This window comes from Scyliorhinus torazame, unplaced genomic scaffold (assembly GCF_047496885.1).
Source record: "Scyliorhinus torazame isolate Kashiwa2021f unplaced genomic scaffold, sScyTor2.1 scaffold_522, whole genome shotgun sequence".
NCBI classification, from domain to species: domain Eukaryota; kingdom Metazoa; phylum Chordata; class Chondrichthyes; order Carcharhiniformes; family Scyliorhinidae; genus Scyliorhinus; species Scyliorhinus torazame.
This window is the reverse complement of record NW_027308249.1, coordinates 23,904-47,726: the sequence shown is the minus strand read 5'-3', so window position 1 is coordinate 47,726 and position 23,823 is coordinate 23,904. Positions and strand designations below refer to the sequence as shown.

Genomic DNA, 23,823 nt, shown 5'->3' with positions numbered 1-23,823 from the left:
TCCAGGGATTGGCTATGGTGAATGCAGAAAAGCTAGTGTTTCGAAACAAAACTGTTGGACGTTGACCTGGTGTTGTCAGACATCGTACTGTGCTCACCACAGTCCAACACCGGCATCTCTAAATCATGGCTATCTCCAAACTAAGACAATGTGAATGCTTTTTGGATAGTGTATATCGCAAATTGATTGTAGATGGTTGAATAAATACTAGAAACTAAGAGGGATCAAGTCAAGACCAGCATGGAGAGAAATAATCCTCACTCACCCGTCAGTCAGGAATGTTGGCTGTCTCCCAAGCACTAGATCCGGGGTCGCTTACCTAGCATTGCCAATTTAGCCTTGTGGCGATCAAATGAGGACTCTCAAGTCGCGAACTTGCTTTGTGACTGTAAAGACGTCCGCGGGTGCAATTCAAATAACCATAGTTTCAAACTCCATCTACCCTCCATTGCACTCAGGTTTCTTCTTTATTGTTAACAATTACTTGTCATTGTGGGTTTGATGGCCGACCAGATTTTTTGCATTAAGAGGAGAAAGTGATTGAGGAGTATGTGGAAATGAACCAAAATGGGAACGTCTCGCCGTCCGTGGTTTGGAAGTTATGGAAGGCGGTAGTGAGGGGGGAGGTCATATCATTCAAGACAAAGGTGGTTAGCAAGGCGCGTTCGGAAGGGCAGCGTGGATCGGGGAAATGTTGGCGGGCGTGGAATATATCTGATGCACACGGAAGCGGGACATGTAGTGAGGAGGAAGGAGTTGCAGGTGAAGTTTGATCTTCTATCGAAAGGGAGGGCGGTTCAGCAATGGAGGCCCGCAAGGGATTGGCTGTGAATATGGTGAGAAAGCCATTGGATTGCTGGCGGGTCATTTCCATCGGCAGGCAGCAGCGAGGGAGGTGGGAGGGAGTATTTCTGCATCTGAATGTGAACTGGTTCGTGGATTTAGAAGAATGTTCAGAATATTTTTGTGACATTTGGGCATTTTTGATCTGAAGCGAGGGGAGTATCGAACTGATATTTGATAATAAATGTAAAATCCTCTCTTTAGTTGATGCGGAGTGGAAACGTTAACTCCGTTTCTCTCTCCACTGATGATGCCAGACCGGCTGAGTTTTCCCTGAAGTTTCTGTTTTTGTGTGTTGAAATTTAATGGATTTGCTTGAACACATATGTTTCTGGACCCTGAGGATAAGACCTGCATTTTCAGAATCCAGCACTAACTCCAGTTTGTATTTTGATTTCTGTCGGTGCATTATCGCCCTGTCAACAAATAATGAAAGAAAATGCACAGAGTCCAACAGCAAATTGCGATTTTAAATCAAATCAAATGGCATTTCCTAATTCAACAAAGCGGTGCTATCAAAACTTTCCTATAGCAACCTTAACAAAGCTATTGGCTCATCTCGGGTTTGGATTTCGTCAGGTTCTGAATGAAAGAATATTTATTGCGAACTCAATAATGTTGAGAATTGTATTATGTGTGTCTGCCTGCTACTACCGAATAAAAAAATACCTCCCGCGTCAAATCACCGAACAGCATCTGCTCTCTTGTAGTCGTGGCCGAGTGGTTAAGGCGATGGACTAGAAATCCATTGTGGTTTCCACGCGCAGGTTCGAACCCTGCCGACTACGTATGTTCTTTTTCTCATTCAGGTTCAAGTTTCACCACGTTCTTTGGAACGAATGGTGTCTGATGCGAAATGGTATCCCACACTTTGCAAAAAGACGAGTTGTTTTTCCCAACAGAGTGCGCTCTATTTGAAAAGTCGGGACACAGTTCGACATGTGTTATTATTCAGTGATTGGAAAAGTTCACAACGCTTTCTGGATAAGAATTAAAGAATGGAACATATGCCATTAATTAGTGAACGGAGATGTACAGACAGCTTGCTGATGAAGAGTTAGGCCGTGGGCAAGCGTTATTGACTAGGGAGGGGAGAAGTAAAAGCCTGAATCATGCGAGCAACAATTCCAATTTTCAATTTTGTCCAGGGATTGGCTATGGTGAATGCAGAAAAGCTAGTGTTTCGAAACAAACCTGTTGGACGTTGACCTGGTGTTGTAAGACATCGTACTGTGCTCACCACAGTCCAACACCGGCATCTCTAAATCATGGCTATCTCCAAACTAAGACAATGTGAATGCTTTTTGGATAGTGTATATCGCAAATTGATTGTAGATGGTTGAATAAATACTAGAAACTAAGAGGGATCAAGTCAAGACCAGCATGGAGAGAAATAATCCTCACTCACCCGTCAGTCAGGAATGTTGGCTGTCTCCCAAGCACTAGATCCGGGGTCGCTTACCTAGCATTGCCAATTTAGCCTTGTGGCGATCAAATGAGGACTCTCAAGTCGCGAACTTGCTTTGTGACTGTAAAGACGTCCGCGGGTGCAATTCAAATAACCATAGTTTCAAACTCCATCTACCCTCCATTGCACTCAGGTTTCTTCTTTATTGTTAACAATTACTTGTCATTGTGGGTTTGATGGCCGACCAGATTTTTTGCATTAAGAGGAGAAAGTGATTGAGGAGTATGTGGAAATGAACCAAAATGGGAACGTCTCGCCGTCCGTGGTTTGGAAGTTATGGAAGGCGGTAGTGAGGGGGGAGGTCATATCATTCAAGACAAAGGTGGTTAGCAAGGCGCGTTCGGAAGGGCAGCGTGGATCGGGGAAATGTTGGCGGGCGTGGAATATATCTGATGCACACGGAAGCGGGACATGTAGTGAGGAGGAAGGAGTTGCAGGTGAAGTTTGATCTTCTATCGAAAGGGAGGGCGGTTCAGCAATGGAGGCCCGCAAGGGATTGGCTGTGAATATGGTGAGAAAGCCATTGGATTGCTGGCGGGTCATTTCCATCGGCAGGCAGCAGCGAGGGAGGTGGGAGGGAGTATTTCTGCATCTGAATGTGAACTGGTTCGTGGATTTAGAAGAATGTTCAGAATATTTTTGTGACATTTGGGCATTTTTGATCTGAAGCGAGGGGAGTATCGAACTGATATTTGATAATAAATGTAAAATCCTCTCTTTAGTTGATGCGGAGTGGAAACGTTAACTCCGTTTCTCTCTCCACTGATGATGCCAGACAGGCTGAGTTTTCCCTGAAGTTTCTGTTTTTGTGTGTTGAAATTTAATGGATTTGCTTGAACACATATGTTTCTGGACCCTGAGGATAAGACCTGCATTTTCAGAATACAGCACTAACTCCAGTTTGTATTTTGATTTCTGTCGGTGCATTATCGCCCTGTCAACAAATAATGAAAGAAAATGCACAGAGTCCAACAGCAAATTGCGATTTTAAATCAAATCAAATGGCATTTCCTAATTCAACAAAGCGGTGCTATCAAAACTTTCCTATAGCAACCTTAACAAAGCTATTGGCTCATCTCGGGTTTGGATTTCGTCAGGTTCTGAATGAAAGAATATTTATTGCGAACTCAATAATGTTGAGAATTGTATTATGTGTGTCTGCCTGCTACTACCGAATAAAAACATACCTTCCGCGTCAAATCACCGAACAGCATCTGCTCTCTTGTAGTCGTGGCCGAGTGGTTAAGGCGATGGACTAGAAATCCATTGGGGTTTCCACGCGCAGGTTCGAACCCTGCCGACTACGTATGTTCTTTTTCTCATTCAGGTTCAAGTTTCACCACGTTCTTTGGAACGAATGGTGTCTGATGCGAAATGGTATCCCACACTTTGCAAAAAGACGAGTTGTTTTTCACAACAGAGTGCGCTCTATTTGAAAAGTCGGGACACAGTTCGACATGTGTTATTATTCAGTGATTGGAAAAGTTCACAACGCTTTCTGGATAAGAATTAAAGAATGGAACATATGCCATTAATTAGTGAACGGAGATGTACATTCAGCTTTCTGATGAAGACTTAGGCCACGGGCAAGCGCTGTTGACCAGGGAGGGGAGAAGTAAGATGCCTGAATCATGCGAGCAACAATTCCAATTTTCGATTTTGTCCAGGGATTGGCTATGGTGAATGCAGAAAAGCTAGTGTTTCGAAACATACCTGCTGGACGTTCACCTGGTGTTGTAAGACATCGTACTGTGCTCACCACAGTCCAACACCGGCATCTCTAAATCATGGCTATCTCCAAACTAAGACAATGCGAATGCTTTTTGGATAGTGTCTATCGCAAATTGATTGTAGATGGTTGAATAAATACTAGAAACTAAGAGGGAACAAGCATGGAGAGAAATAATCCTCACTCACCCGTCAGTCAGGAATGTTGGCTGTCTCCCAAGCACTAGATCCGGGGTCGCTTACCGAGCATTGCCAATTTAACCTTGTGGCGATCAAATGAGGACTCTCAAGTCGCGAACTTGCTTTGTGACTGTAAAGACGTCCGCGGTTGCAGTTCAAATAACCATAGTTTCAAACTCCATCTACCCTCCATTGCACTCAGGTTTCTTCTTTATTGTTAACAATTACTTGCCATTGTGGGTTTGATGGCCGACCCGATTTTTTGCATTAAGAGGAGAAAGTGATTGAGGAGTATGTGGAAATGAACCAAAATGGGAACGTCTCGCCGTCCGTGGTTTGGAAGTTATGGAAGGCGGTAGTGAGGGGGGAGGTCATATCATTCAAGACAAAGGTGGTTAGCGAGGCGCGTTAGGAAGGGCAGCGTGGATCGGGGAAATGTTGGCGGGCGTGGAATATATCTGATGCACACGGAAGCGGGACATGTAGTGAGGAGGAAGGAGTTGCAGGTGAAGTTTGATCTTCTATCGAAAGGGAGGGCGGTTCAGCAATGGAGGCCCGCAAGGGATTGGCTATGAGTATGGTGAGCAAGCCATTGGATTGCTGACGGGTCATTTCCATCGGCAGGCAGCAGCGAGGGAGGTGGGAGGGAGTATTTCTGCATCTGAATGTGAACTGGTTCGTGTATTTAGAAGAATGTTGAGAATATTTTTGTGGCATTTGGGCACTTTGGATCTGAAGCGAGGGGAGTATCGAACTTATATTTGATAATAAATGTAAACTCCTCCCTTTAGTTGATGCGGAGTGGAAACGTTAACTCCGTTTCTCTCTCCACTGATGATGCCAGACCGGCTGAGTTTTCCCTGAAGTTTCTGTTTTTGTGTGTTGAAATTTAATGGATTTGCTTTAACCCATATGTTTCTGGACCCTGAGGATAATTCCTGCATTTTCAGAATCCAGCACTAACTCCAGTTTGTATTGTGATTTCTTTCGGTGCATTATCGCCCTGTCAACAAATACAGAAAGAAAATGCACCGAGTCCAACAGCAAATTGCGAATTTAAATCAAATCAAATGACATTTCCTAATTCAACAAAGTGGTGCTATCAAAGCTTTCCTATAGCAACCTTAACAAAGCTATTGGCTCATCTCGGGTTTGGATTTCGTCAGGTTCTGAATGAAAGAATATTTATTGTGAACTCAATAATGTTCAGAATTGAATGATGTGTTTCTACCTACTCCTACCGAATAAAAAAATACCTTCCGCGTCAAATCACCGAACAGCATCGGATCTCGTGTAGTCGTGGCCGAGTGGTTAAGGCAATGGACTAGAAATCCATTGGGGTTTCCACGCGCAGGTTCGAACCCTGCCGACTACGTATGTTCTTTTTCTCATTCAGGTTCAAGTTTCACCACGTTCTTTGGAACGAATGGTGTCTGATGCGAAATGGTATCCCACACTTTGCAAAAAGACCAGTTGTTTTTCCCAACAGAGTGCGCTCTATTTGAAAAGGCGGGACACAGTTCGACATGTGTTATTATTCAGTGATTGGAAAAGTTCACAACGCTTTCTGGATAAGAATTATACAATGGAACATATGCCATTAATTAGTGAACGGAGATGTACAGACAGCTTGCTGATGAAGAGTTAGGCCATGGGCAAGCGTTATTGACTAGGCAGGGGAGAAGTAAAAGCCTGAATCATGCGAGCAACAATTCCAATTTTCAATTTTGTCCAGGGATTGGCGATGGTGAATGCAGAAAAATTAGTGTTTCGAAACAAACCTGTTGGACGTTGACCTGGTGTTGTAAGACATCGTACTGTGCTCACCACAGTCCAACACCGGCATCTCTAAATCATGGCTATCTCCAAACTAAGACAATGCGAATGCTTTTTGGATAGTATACATCGCAAATTGATTGTAGATGGTTGAATAAATACTAGAAACTGAGAGGGATCAAGTCAAGACCAGCATGGAGAGAAATAATCCTCACTCACCCGTCAGTCAGGAACGTTGGCTGTCTCCCAAGCACTAGATCCGGGGTCGCTTAACTAGCATTGCCAATTTAGCCTTGTGGCGATCAAATGAGGATTCTCAAGTCGCGAACTTGCTTTGTGACTGTAAAGACGTCCGCGGGTGCAATTCAAATAACCATAGTTTCAAACTCCATCTACCCTCCATTGCACTCAGGTTTCTTCTTTATTGTTAACAATTACTTGCCATTGTGGGCTTGATGGCCGACCCGATTTTTTGCATTAAGAGGAGAAAGTGATTGAGGAGTATGTGGAAATGAACCAAAATGGGAACGTCTCGCAGTCCGTGGTTTGGAAGTTATGGAAGGCGGTAGTGAGGGGGGAGGTCATATCATTCAAGACAAAGGTGGTTCGCAAGGCGCGTTCGGAAGGGCAGCGTGGATCGGGGAAATGTTGGCGGGCGTGGAATATATCTGATGCACACGGAAGCGGGACATGTAGTGAGGGGGAAGGAGTTGCCGGTGAAGTTTGATCTTCTATCGAAAGGGAGGGCGGTTCAGCAATGGAGGCCCGCAAGGGATTGGCTATGAATATGGTGAGAAAGCCATTGGATTGCTGGCGGGTCATTTCCATCGGCAGGCAGCAGCGAGGGAGGTGGGAGGGAGTATTTCTGCATCTGAATGTGAACTGGTTCGTTGATTTAGAAGAATGTTCAGAATATTTTTGTGACATTTGGGCATTTTGGATCTGAACCGAGGGGAGTATCGAACTGATATTTGATAATAAATGTAAAATCCTCTCTTTAGTTGATGCGGAGTGGAAACGTTAACTCCGTTTCTCTCTCCACTGATGATGCCAGACCGGTTGAGTTTTCCCTGAAGTTTCTGTTTTTGTGTGTTGAAATTTAATGGATTTGCTTTAACACATATGTTTCTGGACCCTGGGGATAATACCTGCATTTTCAGAATCCAGCACTAACTCCAGTTTGTATTTTGATTTCTGTCGGTGCATTATCGTCCTGTCAACAAATAATGAAAGATAATGCACAGTGTCCAACAGCAAATTGCGATTTTAAATCAAATCAAATGGCATTTCCTAATTCAACAAAGCGGTGCTATCAAAACTTTCCTATAGCAACCTTAACAAAGCTATTGGCTCATCTCGGGTTTGGATTTCGTCAGGTTCTGAATGAAAGAATATTTATTGCGAACTCAATAATGTTGAGAATTGTATTATGTGTGTCTGCCTGCTCCTACCGAATAAAAAAATACCTTCCGCGTCAAATCACCGAACAGCATCGGATCTCGTGTAGTCGTGGCCGAGTGGTTAAGGCAATGGACTAGAAATCCTTTGGGGTTTCCACGCGCAGGTTCGAACCCTGCCGACTACGTATGTTCTTTTTCTCATTCAGGTTCAAGTTTCACCACGTTCTTTGGAACGAATGGTGTCTGATGCGAAATGGTATCCCACACTTTGCAAAAAGACCAGTTGTTTTTCCCAACAGAGTGCGCTCTATTTGAAAAGGCGGGACACAGTTCGACATGTGTTATTATTCAGTGATTGGAAAAGTTCACAACGCTTTCTGGATAAGAATTATACAATGGAACATATGCCATTAATTAGTGAACGGAGATGTACAGACAGCTTGCTGATGAAGAGTTAGGCCATAGGCAAGCGTTATTGACTAGGCAGGGGAGAAGTAAAAGCCTGAATCATGCGAGCAACAATTCCAATTTTCAATTTTGTCCAGGGATTGGCGATGGTGAATGCAGAAAAGCTAGTGTTTCGAAACAAACCTGTTGGACGTTGACCTGGTGTTGTAAGACATCGTACTGTGCTCACCACAGTCCAACACCGGCATCTCTAAATCATGGCTATCTCCAAACTAAGACAATGCGAATGCTTTTTGGATAGTATATATCGCAAATTGATTGTAGATGGTTGAATAAATACTAGAAACTGAGAGGGATCAAGTCAAGACCAGCATGGAGAGAAATAATCCTCACTCACCCGTCAGTCAGGAATGTTGGCTGTCTCCCAAGCACTAGATCCGGGGTCGCTTACCTAGCATTGCCAATTTAGCCTTGTGGCGATCAAATGAGGACTCTCAAGTCGCGAACTTGCTTTGTGACTGTAAAGACGTCCGCGGGTGCAATTCAAATAACCATAGTTTCAAACTCCATCTACCCTCCATTGCACTCAAGTTTCTTCTTTATTGTTAACAATTACTTGCCATTGTGGGTTTGATGGCCGACCCGATTTTTTGCATTAAGAGGAGAAAGTGATTGAGGAGTATGTGGAAATGAACCAAAATGGGAACGTCTCTACGTCCGTGGTTTGGAAGTTATGGAAGGCGGTAGTGAGGGGGGAGGTCGTATCATTCAAGACAAAGGTGGTTAGCAAGGCGCGTTCGGAAGGGCAGCGTGGATCGGGGAAATGTTGGCGGGCGTGGAATATATCTGATGCACACGGAAGCGGGACATGTAGTGAGGGGGAAGGAGTTGCCGGTGAAGTTTGATCTTCTATCGAAAGGGAGGGCGGTTCAGCAATGGAGGCCCGCAAGGGATTGGCTATGAATATGGTGAGAAAGCCATTGGATTGCTGGCGGGTCATTTCCATCGGCAGGCAGCAGCGAGGGAGGTGGGAGGGAGTATTTCTGCATCTGAATGTGAACTGGTTCGTTGATTTAGAAGAATGTTCAGAATATTTTTGTGACATTTGGGCATTTTGGATCTGAACCGAGGGGAGTATCGAACTGATATTTGATAATAAATGTAAAATCCTCTCTTTAGTTGATGCGGAGTGGAAACGTTAACTCCGTTTCTCTCTCCACTGATGATGCCAGACCGGTTGAGTTTTCCCTGAAGTTTCTGTTTTTGTGTGTTGAAATTTAATGGATTTGCTTTAACACATATGTTTCTGGACCCTGAGGATAATACCTGCATTTTCAGAATCCAGCACTAACTCCAGTTTGTATTTTGATTTCTGTCGGTGCATTATCGCCCTGTCAACAAATAATGAAAGATAATGCACAGAGTCCAACAGCAAATTGCGATTTTAAATCAAATCAAATGGCATTTCCTAATTCAACAAAGCGGTGCTATCAAAACTTTCCTATAGCAACCTTAACAAAGCTATTGGCTCATATCGGGTTTGGATTTCGTCAGGTTCTGAATGAAAGAATATTTATTGCGAACTCAATAATGTTGAGAATTGTATTCTGTGTGTCTGCCTGCTCCTGCCGAATAAAAAAATACCTTCCGCGTCAAATCACCGAACAGCATCGGATCTCGTGTAGTCGTGGCCGAGTGGTTAAGGCAATGGACTAGAAATCCATTGGGGTTTCCACGCGCAGGTTCGAACCCTGCCGACTACGTATGTCCTTTTTCTCATTCAGGTTCAAGTTTCACCACGTTCTTTGGAACGAATGGTGTCTGATGCGAAATGGTATCCCACACTTTGCAAAAAGACGAGTTGTTTTTCCCAACAGAGTGCGCTCTATTTGAAAAGTCGGGACACAGTTCGACATGTGTTATTATTCAGTGATTGGAAAAGTTCACAACGCTTTCTGGATAAGAATTATACAATGGAACATATGCCATTAATTAGTGAACGGAGATGTACAGACAGCTTGCTGATGAAGAGTTAGGCCATGGGCAAGCGTTATTGACTAGGCAGGGGAGAAGTAAAAGCCTGAATCATGCGAGCAACAATTCCAATTTTCAATTTTGTCCAGGGATTGGCGATGGTGAATGCAGAAAAGCTAGTGTTTCGAAACAAACCTGTTGGACGTTGACCTGGTGTTGTAAGACATCGTACTGTGCTCACCACAGTCCAACACCGGCATCTCTAAATCATGGCTATCTCCAAACTAAGACAATGCGAATGCTTTTTGGATAGTATATATCGCAAATTGATTGTAGATGGTTGAATAAATACTAGAAACTGAGAGGGATCAAGTCAAGACCAGCATGGAGAGAAATAATCCTCACTCACCCGTCAGTCAGGAATGTTGGCTGTCTTCCAAGCACGAGATCCGGGGTCGCTTACCTAGCATTGCCAATTTAGCCTTGTGGCGATCAAATGAGGACTCTCAAGTCGCGAACTTGCTTTGTGACTGTAAAGACGTCCGCGGGTGCAATTCAAATAACCATAGTTTCAAACTCCATCTACCCTCCATTGCACTCAGGTTTCTTCTTTATTGTTAACAATTACTTGCCATTGTGGGTTTGATGGCCGACCCGATTTTTTGCATTAAGAGGAGAAAGTGATTGAGGAATATGTGGAAATGAACCAAAATGGGAACGTCTCGCCGTCCGTGGTTTGGAAGTTATGGAAGGCGGTAGTGAGGGGGGAGGTCGTATCATTCAAGACAAAGGTGGTTAGCAAGGCGCGTTCGGAAGGGCAGCGTGGATCGGGGAAATGTTGGCGGGCGTGGAATATGTCTGATGCACACGGAAGCGGGACATGTAGTGAGGAGGAAGGAGTTGCAGGTGAAGTTTGATCTTCTATCGAAAGGGAGGGCGTTTCAGCAATGGAGGCCCGCAAGGGATTGGCTGTGAATATGGTGAGAAAGCCATTGGATTGCTGGCGGGTCATTTCCATCGGCAGGCAGCAGCGAGGGAGGTGGGTGGGAGTATTTCTGCATCTGAATGTGAACTGGTTCGTGGATTTAGAAGAATGTTCAGAATATTTTTGTGACATTTGGGCATTTTGGATCTGAAGCGAGGGGAGTATCGAACTGATATTTGATAATAAATGTAAAATCCTCTCTTTAGTTGATGCGGAGTGGAAACGTTAACTCCGTTTCTCTCTCCACTGATGATGCCAGACCGGCTGAGCTTTCCCTGAAGTTTCTGTTTTTGTGTGTTGAAATTTAATGGATTTGCTTTAACACATATGTTTCTGGACCCTGAGGATAATACCTGCATTTTCAGAATCCAGCACTAACTCCAGTTTGTATTTTGATTTCTGTCGGTGCATTATCGCCCTGTCAACAAATAATGAAAGAAAATGCACAGAGTCCAACAGCAAATTGTGATTTTAAATCAAATCAAATGGCATTTCCTAATTCAACAAAGCGGTGCTATCAAAACTTTCCTATAGCAACCTTAACAAAGCTATTGGCTCATCTCGGGTTTGGATTTCGTCAGGTTCTGAATGAAAGAATATTTATTGCGAACTCAATAATGTTGAGAATTGTATTATGTGTGTCTGCCTGCTACTACCGAATAAAAAAATACCTTCCGCGTCAAATGACACCGAAGCAGCTTTTGAGCTCGTGTAGTCGTGGCCGAGTGGTTTAGGCGATGGACTAGAAATCCATTGCGGTCTCCCCGCGCAGATTCGAACCATGCCGACTCCGTATGTTCTTTTTCGCATTCAGGTTCAAGTTTCACCATGTTCTTTGGAACGAATGGTGACTGATGCGAAATGGTATCCCACACTTTGCAAAAAGACGAGTTGTTTTTCCCAACAGAGTGCGCTCTATTTGAAAAGTCGGGAGACAGTTCAACATGTGTTATTATTCAGTGATTGGAAAAGTACACAGCGCTATCTGGATAAGAATTTTACAATGGAATATATGCTATTAATTAGTGAACGGAGATGTACATTCAGCTTTCTGATGAAGACTTAGGCCATGGGCAAGCGTTGTTGACCAGGGAGGGGAGAAGTAAGATGCCTGAATCATACGAGCAACAATTCCAATTTTCGATTTTGTCCAGGGATTGGCTATGGTGAATGCAGAAAAGCTAGTGTTTCGAAACATACCTGTTGGACGTTCACCTGGTGTTGTAAGACATCGTACTGTGCTCACCACAGTCCAACACCGGCATCTCTAAATCATGGCTATCTCCAAACTAAGACAATGCGAATGCTTTTTGGATAGTGTATATCGCAAATTGATTGTAGATGGTTGAATAAATACTAGAAACTAAGGGGGAACAAGCATGGAGAGAAATAATCCTCACTCACCCGTCAGTCAGGAATGTTGGCTGTCTCCCAAGCAATAGATCCGGGGTCGCTTACCGAGCATTGCCAATTTAACCTTGTGGCGATCAAATGAGGACTCTCAAGTCGCGAACTTGCTTTGTGACTGTAAAGACGTCCGCGGTTGCAGTTCAAATAACCATAGTTTCAAACTCCATCTACCCTCCATTGCACTCAGATTTCTTCTTTATTGTTAACAATTACTTACCATTGTGGGTTTGATGGCCGACCCGATTTTTTGCATTAAGAGGAGAAAGTGATTGAGGAGTATGTGGAAATGAACCAAAATGGGAACGTCTCGCCGTCCGTGGTTTGGAAGTTATGGAAGGCGGTAGTGAGGGGGGAGGTCATATCATTCAAGACAAAGGTGGTTAGCGAGGCGCGTTAGGAAGGGCAGCGTGGATCGGGGAAATGTTGGCGGGCGTGGAATATATCTGATGCACACGGAAGCGGGACATGTAGTGAGGAGGAAGGAGTTGCAGGTGAAGTTTGATCTTCTATCGAAAGGGAGGGCGGTTCAGCAATGGAGGCCCGCAAGGGATTGGCTATGAGTATGGTGAGCAAGCCATTGGATTGCTGACGGGTCATTTCCATCGGCAGGCAGCAGCGAGGGAGGTGGGAGGGAGTATTTCTGCATCTGAATGTGAACTGGTTCGTGGATTTAGAAGAATGTTGAGAATATTTTTGGGCCATTTGGGCACTTTGGATCTGAAGCGAGGGGAGTATCGAACTTATATTTGATAATAAATGTAAACTCCTCCCTTTAGTTGATGCGGAGTGGAAACGTTAACTCCGTTTCTCTCTCCACTGATGATGCCAGACCGGCTGAGTTTTCCCTGAAGTTTCTGTTTTTGTGTGTTGAAATTTAATGGATTTGCTTTAACCCATATGTTTCTGGACCCTGAGGATAATTCCTGCATTTTCAGAATGCAGCACTAACTCCAGTTTGTATTGTGATTTCTTTCGGTGCATTATCGCCCTGTCAACAAATACAGAAAGAAAATGCACCGAGTCCAACAGCAAATTGCGAATTTAAATCAAATCAAATGACATTTCCTAATTCAACAAAGTGGTGCTATCAAAGCTTTCCTATAGCAACCTTAACAAAGCTATTGGCTCATCTCGGGTTTGGATTTCGTCAGGTTCTGAATGAAAGAATATTTATTGTGAACTCAATAATGTTCAGAATTGAATGATGTGTTTCTGCCTACTCCTCCCGAATAAAAAAATACCTTCCGCGTCAAATGACACCGAAGCAGCTTTTTGCTCGTGTAGTCGTGGCCGAGTGGTTAAGGCGATGGACTAGAAATCCATTGGGGTCTCCCCGCGCAGGTTCGAACCCTGCCGACTACGTATGTTCTTTTTCGCATTCAGGTTCAAGTTTCACCACGTTCTTTGGAACGAATGGTGTCTGATGCGAAATGGTATCCCACACTTTGCAAAAAGACGAGTTGTTTTTCCCAACAGAGTGCGCTCTATTTGAAAAGTCGGGACACAGTTCAACATGTGTTATTATTCAGTGATTGGAAAAGTTCACAACGCTTTCTGGATAAGAATTATACAATGGAACATATGCCATTAATTAGTGAACGGAGATGTACAGACAGCTTGCTGATGAAGAGTTAGGCCATGGGCAAGCGTTATTGACTAGGGAGGGGAGAAGTAAAAGCCTGAATCATGCGAACAACTATTCCAATTTTCGATTTTGTCCAGGGAATGGCTATGGTGAATGCAGAAAACCTAGTGGTTCGAAACATACCTGTTGGACGTTAACCTGGTGTTGTCAGACATCGTACTGTGCTCACCACAGTCCAACACCGGCATCTCTAAATCATGGCTATCTCCAAACTAAGACAATGTGAATGATTTTTGGATAGTGTATATCGCAAATTGATTGTAGATGGTTGAATAAATACTAGAAACTAAGAGGGAACAAGCATGGAGAGAAATAAGCCTTACTCACCCGTCAGTCAGGAATGTTGGCTGTCTCCCAAGCACTAGATCCGGGTTCGCTTACCGAGCATTGCCAATTTAACCTTGTGGCGATCAAATGAGGACTCTCAAGTCGAGAACGTCCGCGGGTGCAATTCAAATAACCATAGTTTCAAACTCCATCTACCTTCCATTGAACTCAGGTTTCTTCTTTATTGTTAACAATTACTTGCCATTGTGGGTTTGATGGCAGACCCAATTTTTTGCATTAAGAGGAGAAAGTGATTGAGGAGTATGTGGAAATGAACCAAAATGGGAACGTCTCGCCGTCCGTGGTTTGGAACGTATGGAAGGCGGTAGTGAGGGGGGAGGTCATTTCATTCAAGACAAAGGTGGTTAGCGAGGCGCGTTAGGAATGGCAGCGTGGATCAGGGAGATGTTGGCGGGCAATGGAATATATCTGATGCACACTGAAGCGGCACATTTAGTGAGGAGGAAGGAGTTGCAGGTGAAGTTTGATCTTCTATCGAAAGGGAGGGCTGTTCAGCAATGGAGGCCCGCAAGGGATTGGCTATGAGTATGGTGAACAAGCCATTGGATGGCTGGCTGGTCATTTCCATCGGCAGGCAGCAGCGATGGAGGTGGAAGGGAGTATTTCTGCATCTGAATGTGAACTGGTTCGTGGATTTAGAAGAATGTTGATCATATTTTTGTGACATTTGGGCATTTTGGATCTGAAGCGCGGGGAGTATCGAACTTATATTTGATAATAAATGTAAAATCCTCCCTTTAGTTGATGCGGAGTGGAAACGTTAACTCCGTTTCTCTCTCCACTGATGATGCCAGACCGGCTGAGTTTCCCCTGAAGTTTCTGTTTTTGTGAGTTGAAATCTAATGGATTTGCTTTAACCCAGATGTTTCTGGACCCTGAGGATAATTCCTGCATTTTCAGAATCCAGCACTAACTCCAGTTTGTATTGTGATTTCTGTCGGTGCATTATCGCCCTGTCAACAAATACAGAAAGAAAATGCACAGAGTCCAACAGCAAATTGCGAATTTAAATCAAATCAAATGGCATTTCCTAATTCAACAAAGCGGTGCTATCAAAACATTCTTATAGCAACCTTAACAAAGCTATTGGCTCATCTCGGGTTTGGATTTCGTCAGGTTCTGAATGAAAGAATACTTATTATGAACACAATAATGTTCAGAATTGTATTATGTGTGTCTGCTGCTCCTCCCGAATAAAAAAATACCTTCCGCGTCAAATCACCGAAGTAGCTTTTGCCCTCATGTAGTCGTGGCCGAGTGGTTAAGGCGATGGAGTAGAAATCCATTGGGGTCTCCCCGCGCAGGTTCGAACCCTGCCGATTACGTATTCCCTTTTTCTCATTCAGGTTCAAGTTTCACCACGTTCTTTGGAACGAATGGTGTCTGATGCGAAATGGTATCCCACACTTTGCAAAAAGACGAGTTGTTTTTCCCAACAGAGTGCGCTCTATTTGAAAAGTCGGGACACAGTTCAACATGTGTTATTATTCAGTGATTGGAAAAGTACACAGCGCTTTCTGGATAAGAATTTTACAATGGAACATATGCTATTAATGAGTGAACGGAGATGTACATTCAGCTTGCTGATGAAGACTTCGGCCATGGGCAAGCGTTATTGACCAGGGAGGGGAGAAGTAAAATGCCTGAATCATGCGAGGAACAATTCAAATTTTCAATTTTGTCCAGGGATTGGCTATGGTGAATGCAGAAAAGCCAGTGTTTCGAAACAAACCTGTTGGGCATTAACCTGGTGTTGGAAGACATCTTACTGTGCTCACCACAGTCCAACACCGGCATCTCCAAATCATGGCTATCTCAAAACTAAGACAATGTGAATGCTTTTTGGATAGTGTATATCGCAAATATATTGTAGATGGTTGAATAAATACTAGAAATTAAGAGGGAACAAGTCAAGACCAGCATGGAGAGAAATAATCCTCACTCACCCGTCAGTCAGGAATATTGGCTGTCTCCCAAGCACTGGATCCGGGTTCTGTTACCGAGCATTGCCAATTTAACCTTGTGGCGATCAAATGAGGACTCTCAAGTCGCGAACGTTGCTTTGTGACTCTAAAGACGTCCGTGGGTGCAATTCAAATAACCATAGTTTCAAACTCCACCTACCTTCCATTGAACTCAGGCTTCTTCTTTATTTTTCACAATGACTTGCCATTGTGGGTTTGATGGCAGACCCGATTTTTTGCAATAAGATGGGGAAAGTGATTGAGGAGTATGTGGAAATGAACCAAAATGGGAACGTCTCGCCGTCCGTGGTTTGCAAGTTATGGAAGGCGGGAGTGAGGGGAGGTCATTTCATTCAAGGCAAAGGTAGGTAGCGAGGCGCGGGAGGGAGGGCAGCGTTGATCGGGGAGATGTTGGCGGGCGATGGAATATATCTGATGCACACGGAAGAGGGACATGTAGTGAGGAGGAAGGAGTTACCGGTGAAGTTTGATCTTCTATCGAAAGGGAGGGCGGTTCAGCAATGGAGGCCCGCAAGGGATTGGCTATGAGTATGGTGAACAAGCCATTGGATGGCTGGCTGGTCATTTCCATCGGCAGGCAGCAGCGAGGGAGGTGGGAGGGAGTATTTCTGCATCTGAATGTGAACTGGTTCGTGGATTTAGAAGAATGTTCAGAATATTTTTGTGACATTTGGGCACTTTTGATCTGAAGCGAGGGGAGTATCGAACTGATATTTGATAATAAATGTAAAATCCTCTCTTTAGTTGATGCGGAGTGGAAACGTTAACTCCGTTTCTCTCTCCACTGATGATGCCAGACCGGCTGAGTTTTCCCTGAAGTTTCTGTTTTTATGTGTTGAAATTTAATGGGTTTGCTTTAACCCAGATGTTTCTGGACTCTGAGGATAATTCCTGCATTTTCAGAATCCAGCAGTAACTCCAGTTTGTATTGTGATTTCTGTCGATGCATTATCGCCCTGTCAACAAATACAGAAAGAAAATGCACAGAGTCCAACAGCAAATTGCGAATTTAAATCAAATCAAATGACATTTCCTAATTCAACAAAGCGGTGCTATCAAAACATTCTTATAGCAACCTTAACAAAGCTATTGGCTCATCTCGGGTTTGGATTTCGTCAGGTTCTGAATGAAAGAATACTTATTATGAACACAATAATGTTCAGAATTGTATTATGTGTGTCTGCTGCTCCTCCCGAATAAAAAAATACCTTCCGCGTCAAATCACCGAAGTAGCTTTTGCCCTCATGTAGTCGTGGCCGAGTGGTTAAGGCGATGGAGTAGAAATCCATTGGGGTCTCCCCGCGCAGGTTCGAACCCTGCCGATTACGTATTCCCTTTTTCTCATTCAGGTTCAAGTTTCACCACGTTCTTTGGAACGAATGGTGTCTGATGCGAAATGGTATCCCACACTTTGCAAAAAGACGAGTTGTTTTTCCCAACAGAGTGCGCTCTATTTGAAAAGTCGGGACACAGTTCAACATGTGTTATTATTCAGTGATTGGAAAAGTACACAGCGCTTTCTGGATAAGAATTTTACAATGGAACATATGCTATTAATGAGTGAACGGAGATGTACATTCAGCTTGCTGATGAAGACTTCGGCCATGGGCAAGCGTTATTGACCAGGGAGGGGAGAAGTAAAATGCCTGAATCATGCGAGGAACAATTCAAATTTTCAATTTTGTCCAGGGATTGGCTATGGTGAATGCAGAAAAGCCAGTGTTTCGAAACAAACCTGTTGGGCATTAACCTGGTGTTGGAAGACATCTTACTGTGCTCACCACAGTCCAACACCGGCATCTCCAAATCATGGCTATCTCAAAACTAAGACAATGTGAATGCTTTTTGGATAGTGTATATCGCAAATATATTGTAGATGGTTGAATAAATACTAGAAATTAAGAGGGAACAAGTCAAGACCAGCATGGAGAGAAATAATCCTCACTCACCCGTCAGTCAGGAATATTGGCTGTCTCCCAAGCACTGGATCCGGGTTCTGTTACCGAGCATTGCCAATTTAACCTTGTGGCGATCAAATGAGGACTCTCAAGTCGCGAACGTTGCTTTGTGACTCTAAAGACGTCCGTGGGTGCAATTCAAATAACCATAGTTTCAAACTCCACCTACCTTCCATTGAACTCAGGCTTCTTCTTTATTTTTCACAATGACTTGCCATTGTGGGTTTGATGGCAGACCCGATTTTTTGCAATAAGATGGGGAAAGTGATTGAGGAGTATGTGGAAATGAACCAAAATGGGAACGTCTCGCCGTCCGTGGTTTGCAAGTTATGGAAGGCGGGAGTGAGGGGAGGTCATTTCATTCAAGGCAAAGGTAGGTAGCGAGGCGCGGGAGGGAGGGCAGCGTTGATCGGGGAGATGTTGGCGGGCGATGGAATATATCTGATGCACACGGAAGAGGGACATGTAGTGAGGAGGAAGGAGTTACCGGTGAAGTTTGATCTTCTATCGAAAGGGAGGGCGGTTCAGCAATGGAGGCCCGCAAGGGATTGGCTATGAGTATGGTGAACAAGCCATTGGATGGCTGGCTGGTCATTTCCATCGGCAGGCAGCAGCGAGGGAGGTGGGAGGGAGTATTTCTGCATCTGAATGTGAACTGGTTCGTGGATTTAGAAGAATGTTCAGAATATTTTTGTGACATTTGGGCACTTTTGATCTGAAGCGAGGGGAGTATCGAACTGATATTTGATAATAAATGTAAAATCCTCTCTTTAGTTGATGCGGAGTGGAAACGTTAACTCCGTTTCTCTCTCCACTGATGATGCCAGACCGGCTGAGTTTTCCCTGAAGTTTCTGTTTTTATGTGTTGAAATTTAATGGGTTTGCTTTAACCCAGATGTTTCTGGACTCTGAGGATAATTCCTGCATTTTCAGAATCCAGCAGTAACTCCAGTTTGTATTGTGATTTCTGTCGATGCATTATCGCCCTGTCAACAAATACAGAAAGAAAATGCACAGAGTCCAACAGCAAATTGCGAATTTAAATCAAATCAAATGACATTTCCTAATTCAACAAAGTGGTGCTATCAAAGCTTTCCTATAGCAACCTTAACAAAGCTATTGGCTCATCTCGGGTTTGGATTTCGTCAGGTTCTGAATGAAGAATATTTATTGCGAACTCAATAATGTTGAGAATTGTATTATGTGTGTCTGCCTGCTACTACCGAATAAAAAAATACCTTCCGCGTCAAATCACCGAACAGCATCTGCTCTCGTGTAGTCGTGGCCGAGTGGTTAAGGCGATGGACTAGAAATACATTGGGGTCTCCCCGCGCAGGTTCGAACCCTGCCGACTACGTATGTTCTTTTTCGCATTCAGGTTCAAGTTTCACCACGTTCTTTGGAACGAATGGTGTCTGATGCGAAATGGTATCCCACACTTTGCAAAAAGACGAGTTATTTTTCCCAACAGAGTGCGCTCTATTTGAAAAGTCGGGACACAGTTCAACATGTGTTATTATTCAGTGATTGGAAAAGTTCACAACGCTTTCTGGATAAGAATTATACAATGGAACATATGCCATTAATTAGTGAACGGAGATGTACATTCAGCTTGCTGATGAAGAGTTAGGCCATGGGCAAGCGTTATTGACTAGGGAGGGGAGAAGTAAAAGCCTGAATCATGCGAGCAACTATTCCAATTTTCGATTTTGTCCAGGGAATGGCTATGGTGAATGCAGAAAAGCTAGTGGTTCGAAACATACCTGTTGGACGTTAACCTGGTGTTGTAAGACACCGTACTGTGCTCACCACAGTCCAACATCGGCATCTCTAAATCATGGCTATCTCCAAACTAAGACAATGTGAATGATTTTTGGATAGTGTATATCGCAAATTGATTGTAGATGGTTGAATAAATACTAGAAACTAAGAGGGAACAAGCATGGAGAGAAATAAGCCTCACTCACCCGTCAGTCAGGAATGTTGGCTGTCTCCCAAGCACGAGATCCGGGTTCGCTTACCGAGCATTGCCAATTTAACCTTGTGGCGATCAAATAAGGACTCTCAAGTCGCGAACGTCCGCGGGTGCAATTCAAATAACCATAGTTTCAAACTCCATCTACCTTCCATTGAACTCAGGTTTCTTCTTTATTGTTAACAATTACTTGCCATTGTGGGTTTGATGGCAGACCCAATTTTTTGCATTAAGAGGAGAAAGTGATTGAGGAGTATGTGGAAATGAACCAAAATGGGAACGTCTCGCCGTCCGTGGTTTGGAAGGTATGGAAGGCGGTAGTGAGGGGGGAGGTCATTTCATTCAAGACAAAGGTGGTTAGCGAGGCGCGTTAGGAATGGCAGCGTGGATCAGGGAGATGTTGGCGGGCAATGGAATATATCTGATGCACACGGAAGCGGCACATTTAGTGAGGAGGAAGGAGTTGCAGGTGAAGTTTGATCTTCTATCGAAAGGGAGGGCGGTTCAGCAATGGAGGCCCGCAAGGGATTGGCTATGAGTATGGTGAACAAGCCATTGGATGGCTGGCTGGTCATTTCCATCGGCAGGCAGCAGCGATGGAGGTGGAAGGGAGTATTTCTGCATCTGAATGTGAACTGGTTCGTGGATTTAGAAGAATGTTGATAATATTTTTGTGACATTTGGGCATTTTGGATCTGAAGCGCGGGGAGTATCGAACTTATATTTGATAATAAATGTAAAATCCTCCCTTTAGTTGATGCGGAGTGGAAACGTTAACTCCGTTTCTCTCTCCACTGATGATGCCAGACCGGCTGAGTTTCCCCTGAAGTTTCTGTTTTTGTGAGTTGAAATCTAATGGATTTGCTTTAACCCAGATGTTTCTGGACCCTGAGGATAATTCCTGCATTTTCAGAATCCAGCACTAACTCCAGTTTGTATTGTGATTTCTGTCGGTGCATTATCGCCCTGTCAACAAATACAGAAAGAAAATGCACAGAGTCCAACAGGAAATTGCGAATTTAAATCAAATCAAATGGCATTTCCTAATTAAACAAAGCGGTGCTATCAAAACATTCTTATAGCAACCTTAACAAAGCTATTGGCTCATCTCGGGTTTGGATTTCGTCAGGTTCTGAATGAAAGAATACTTATTATGAACACAATAATGTTCAGAATTGTATTATGTGTGTCTGCCTGCTCCTCCCGAATAAAAAAATACCTTCCGCGTCAAATCACCGAAGCAGCTTTTACGCTCATGTAGTCGTGGCCGAGTGGTTAAGGCGATGGAGTAGAAATCCATTGGCGTCTGCCCGCGCAGCTTCGAACCCTGCCGACTACGTATGTTCTTTTTCGCATTCAGGTTCAAGTTTCACCATGTTCTTTGGAACGAATGGTGTCTGATGCGAAATGGTATCCCACACTTTGCAAAAAGACGAGTTGTTTTTCCCAACAGAGTGCGCTCTATTTGAAAAGACGGGACACAGTTCAACATGTGTTAAAATTCAGTGATTGGAAAAGTACACAGCGCTATCTGGATAAGAATTTTACAATGGAACATATGCTATTAATTAGTGAACGGAGATGTACATTCAGCTTTCTGATGAAGACTTAGGCCATGGGCAAGCGTTGTTGACCAGGGAGGGGAGAAGTAAAATGCCTGAATCATGCGAGCAACAATTCCAATTTTCGATTTTGTCCAGGGATTGGCTATGGTGAATGCAGAAAAGCTAGTGTTTCGAAACATACCTGTTGGACGTTAACCTGGTGTTGTAAGACATCGTACTGTGCTCACCACAGTCCAACACCGGCATCTCCAAATCATGGCTATCTCCAAACTAAGACAATGTGAATGCTTTTTGGATAGTGTATATCGCAAATTGATTGTAGATTGTTGAATAAATACTAGAAACTAAGAGGGAACAAGTCAAGACCAGCATGGAGAGAAATAATCGTCACTCACCCGTCAGTCAGGAATGTTGACTATCTCCCAAGCACTCGATCCGGGGTCGCTTACCGAGCATTGCCAATTTAACCTTGTGGCGATCAAATGAGGACTCTCAAGTCGCGAACGTTGCTTTGTGACTCTAAAGACGTCCGTGGGTGCAATTCAAATAACCATAGTTTCAAACTCCATCTACCCTCCATTGCACTCAGGTTTCTTCTTTATTGTTAACAATTACTTGCCATTGTGGGTTGATGGCCGACCCGATTTTTTGCATTAAGAGGAGAAAGTGATTGAGGAGTATGCGGAAATGAACCAAAATGGGAACGTCTCGCCGTCCGTGGTTTGGACGTTGTGGAAGGCGGTCGTGAGGGGGGAGGTCATATCATTCAAGACAAAGGTGGTTAGCGAGGCGCGTTAGGAAGGGCAGCGTGGATCGGGGAAATGTTGGCGGGCGTGGAATATATCTGACGCACACGGAAGCGGGACATGGAGTGAGGAGGAAGGAGTTGCAGGTGAAGTTTGATCTTCTATCGAAAGGGAGGGCGGTTCAGCAATGGAGGCCCGCAAGGGATTGGCTATGAGTATGGTGAGCAAGCCATTGGATTGCTGACGGGTCATTTCCATCGGCAGGCAGCAGCGAGGGAGGTGGAAGGGAGTATTTCTGCATCTGAATGTGTACTGGTTCGTGGATTTAGAAGAATGTTGCGAATATTTTTGTGGCATTTGGGCACTTTGGATCTGAAGCGAGGGGAGTATCGAACTTATATTTGATAATAAATGTAAAATCCTCCCTTTAGTTGATGCGGAGTGGAAACGTTAACTCCGTTCCTCTCTCCACTGATGATGCCAGACCGGCTGAGTTTTCCCTGAAGTTTCTGTTTTTGTGTGTTGAAATTTAATGGATTTGCTTTAACCCATATGTTTCTGGACCCTGAGGATAATTCCTGCATTTTCAGAATCCAGCACTAACTCCAGTTTGTATTGTGATTTCATTCGGTGCATTATCGCCCTGTCAACAAATACAGAAAGAAAATGCACCGCGTCCAACAGCAAATTGCGAATTTAAATCAAATCAAATGACATTTCCTAATTCAACAATGTGGTGCTATCAAAGCTTTCCTATAGCAACCTTAACAAAGCTATTGGCTCATCTCGGGTTTGGATTTCGTCAGGTTCTGAATGAAAGAATATTTATTGTGAACTCAATGATGTTCAGAATTGTATTATGTGTGTCTGCCTGCTCCGAACGAATAAAAAAATACCTTCCGCGTCAAATCACCGAAGGAGCTTTGGCGCTCATGTAGTCGTGGCCGAGTGGTTAAGGCGATGGGCTAGAAATCCATTGCGGTGTCCCCGCAGAGGTTCGAACCCTGCCGACTACGTATGCTCTTTTTCGCATTCAGGTTCAAGTTTCACCATGTTGTTTGGAACGAATGGTGTCTGATGCGAAATGGTATGCCACACTTTGCAAAAAGACGAGTTGTTTTTCCCAACAGAGTGCGCTCTATTTGAAAAGTCGGGACACAGTTCAACATGTGTTATTATTCAGTGATTGGAAACGTACACAGCGCTATCTGGATAAGAATTTTACAATGGAACATATGCTATTAATTAGTGAACGGAGATGTACATTCAGCTTTCTGATGAAGACTTAGGCCATGGGCAAGCGTTATTGACCAGGGAGGGGAGAAGTAAAATGCCTGAATCATGCGAGCAACAATTCCAATTTTCGATTTTGTCCAGGGATTGGCTATGGCGAATGCAGAAATGCTAGTGTTTCGAAACATACCTGTTG

General features: G+C 43.9%; 11 non-coding genes across 11 annotated transcripts; all 11 read left to right on the top strand.

Moving 5' to 3' along the window:
* The first annotated feature begins 1,549 nt into the window (after positions 1 to 1,549).
* trnas-aga (transfer RNA serine (anticodon AGA)) lies at positions 1,550 to 1,631 on the top strand. The gene has a single exon. It is a non-coding gene; the product is annotated as a tRNA-Ser (tRNA).
* Positions 1,632 to 3,535: 1,904 nt separating this feature from the next.
* On the top strand, positions 3,536 to 3,617 carry trnas-aga (transfer RNA serine (anticodon AGA)). The gene has a single exon. It is a non-coding gene; the product is annotated as a tRNA-Ser (tRNA).
* Positions 3,618 to 5,512: 1,895 nt separating this feature from the next.
* Positions 5,513 to 5,594, top strand: trnas-aga (transfer RNA serine (anticodon AGA)). The gene has a single exon. It is a non-coding gene; the product is annotated as a tRNA-Ser (tRNA).
* A 1,904-nt stretch (positions 5,595 to 7,498) lies between these two features.
* trnas-aga (transfer RNA serine (anticodon AGA)) lies at positions 7,499 to 7,580 on the top strand. Its single transcript has one exon. It is a non-coding gene; the product is annotated as a tRNA-Ser (tRNA).
* A 1,904-nt stretch (positions 7,581 to 9,484) lies between these two features.
* Positions 9,485 to 9,566, top strand: trnas-aga (transfer RNA serine (anticodon AGA)). Its single transcript has one exon. It is a non-coding gene; the product is annotated as a tRNA-Ser (tRNA).
* A 3,886-nt stretch (positions 9,567 to 13,452) lies between these two features.
* On the top strand, positions 13,453 to 13,534 carry trnas-aga (transfer RNA serine (anticodon AGA)). Its single transcript has one exon. It is a non-coding gene; the product is annotated as a tRNA-Ser (tRNA).
* Positions 13,535 to 15,408: 1,874 nt separating this feature from the next.
* On the top strand, positions 15,409 to 15,490 carry trnas-aga (transfer RNA serine (anticodon AGA)). The gene has a single exon. It is a non-coding gene; the product is annotated as a tRNA-Ser (tRNA).
* Positions 15,491 to 17,396: 1,906 nt separating this feature from the next.
* trnas-aga (transfer RNA serine (anticodon AGA)) lies at positions 17,397 to 17,478 on the top strand. The gene has a single exon. It is a non-coding gene; the product is annotated as a tRNA-Ser (tRNA).
* A 1,905-nt stretch (positions 17,479 to 19,383) lies between these two features.
* trnas-aga (transfer RNA serine (anticodon AGA)) lies at positions 19,384 to 19,465 on the top strand. Its single transcript has one exon. It is a non-coding gene; the product is annotated as a tRNA-Ser (tRNA).
* Positions 19,466 to 21,340: 1,875 nt separating this feature from the next.
* trnas-aga (transfer RNA serine (anticodon AGA)) lies at positions 21,341 to 21,422 on the top strand. The gene has a single exon. It is a non-coding gene; the product is annotated as a tRNA-Ser (tRNA).
* Positions 21,423 to 23,328: 1,906 nt separating this feature from the next.
* On the top strand, positions 23,329 to 23,410 carry trnas-aga (transfer RNA serine (anticodon AGA)). The gene has a single exon. It is a non-coding gene; the product is annotated as a tRNA-Ser (tRNA).
* The last annotated feature ends 413 nt before the right edge of the window (positions 23,411 to 23,823 follow it).